Raw genomic sequence first — 1,539 nt, 5'->3', positions numbered from 1 at the left:
GATTAGCCTAGCAACAAGATTTTATTGTTGAACATATTTTGTACAAAGAAGAAATAATTTTATCTTCATGGTAATTTGCCTTGCTTATTATCAAAAGCTTTCAGTCATGCTCAGTTGTGAAACAATTTCTCTCAGTTTCCAACTTTTTTCTCAGTAATCATTTTACTTTTAGGCAGCTAAACCAAATGCAGAGGAGTTTTTTCTTTTTGACACGATATAAAAGTTTTACAAATTCACCTTTGATACATTTAGTTGCACACCAATAGATGTATCCATATCGTTTTTATTTTTATTTTTAGAAAAGCAATTGCAGCAGTGAAGCAAAATGGAAGGAAAAGAAGGCAATAAAATCATTGAAGAGTGAATGAAGTACAGGTACATAGTACATACATTAAGCATGTACAAGTATTCTATTTGAAGCATGAAATATAACATGTTAATTGGTGTAATAAAAGTAATGATGATTGTTTAGAGACACTGTGTATAAGGTGCATACATGTATATTATGTATCTATTTTGTAATTAATTGTAATGAAAAGCATATTGATAGGTGCTTTAGACAAAATATAAGTGGCTAAAAAAGATGTGGATCAATAATACTAGGTATAGTGTTATGATTACTTCAAATGGTATCGTCACAATTAATCACACAAATCATTTAGCTTTAATATCACTGACAAACAAAATAGATGAAGCTGCATTGAATGAGCATGTCCCTCAACTATAGAACTTCACACTAAAAAGAACAATGAGCCCCAAGGTAATAAGGTACATTTAATTTTGTTTATTTATCCTAAATCAGATTTAGATGAAATGCTGACTACATTACATTAGAAAGTAATCCTCATTTTCAAAGTAAATTAATTTGCTCACAAAAATTATTCAATTAAATCAAATATGCATAATATAGAAGATTCTGAGCAACAAGGATCTTTTATTCCCAAGTGATGTCATTATTTTGGTTTAAATTATTTATTAATTTTAGTACATTCATATTTCTTTGAATACAGTACATTTGATGGATATAGAAAGTGATATCCTTGAAAGACCTATTTTCATGTTAATATAAAAATGTGGCCAGAAGAAATTAAGGTATATTTTTAAAGTACTGAAAATATTTTTTTTTAATTTGTAGACATTGATTCTACTGATCATGGAAAAGTATTTTACAAAGAGACTCTCCATTGTTTTCAATCAAAAATTGCCTTATTTTTAAGGCTCATCATGGCATGATTGTAATTCATCACTCAAAGTGATAATTTTAAACAATGATTAGAGCTGTAAAATTATAACTAACATCTGTACAGTATAAATAATGAAATAAGCCATAAATCTTTGGAACTGATCGGCAGAGTAAGACTAAAATCTATGTTTTAATGTGCATCACATCTCCGGAGGACTCATCCGAGTTCCATCACCGTTTTTTGGCGCTCATCTCCTGCTCCGGACTCCATCGTCTCCGGCTCCGGTTTTCAGCAATCATCTCCGGGTCGTCTCCGGCTCCGGTTTTTAGCACTCATCTCCGGTTCTGGCTCTGGT

At 30.9% G+C, this 1,539-nt stretch overlaps 1 long non-coding RNA gene across 1 annotated transcript; it reads left to right on the top strand.

Annotated features, from left to right (window-relative positions):
* Positions 1-106: 106 nt before the first annotated feature.
* Positions 107-1,532, top strand: LOC109583280 (uncharacterized). Its single transcript, XR_002185445.1, has 6 exons — positions 107-375; positions 551-603; positions 663-760; positions 803-855; positions 911-1,092; positions 1,136-1,532. It is a non-coding gene; the product is annotated as an uncharacterized LOC109583280 (long non-coding RNA).
* The last annotated feature ends 7 nt before the right edge of the window (positions 1,533-1,539 follow it).

The sequence above is a fragment of the Amphimedon queenslandica genome, unplaced genomic scaffold (genome assembly GCF_000090795.2).
Source record: "Amphimedon queenslandica unplaced genomic scaffold, v1.1 AMPQUscaffold_13314, whole genome shotgun sequence".
NCBI classification, from domain to species: Eukaryota; Metazoa; Porifera; class Demospongiae; order Haplosclerida; family Niphatidae; genus Amphimedon; species Amphimedon queenslandica.
The sequence above is the reverse complement of the archived record's forward strand: the minus strand, read 5'-3'. Positions and strand labels throughout refer to the sequence as shown.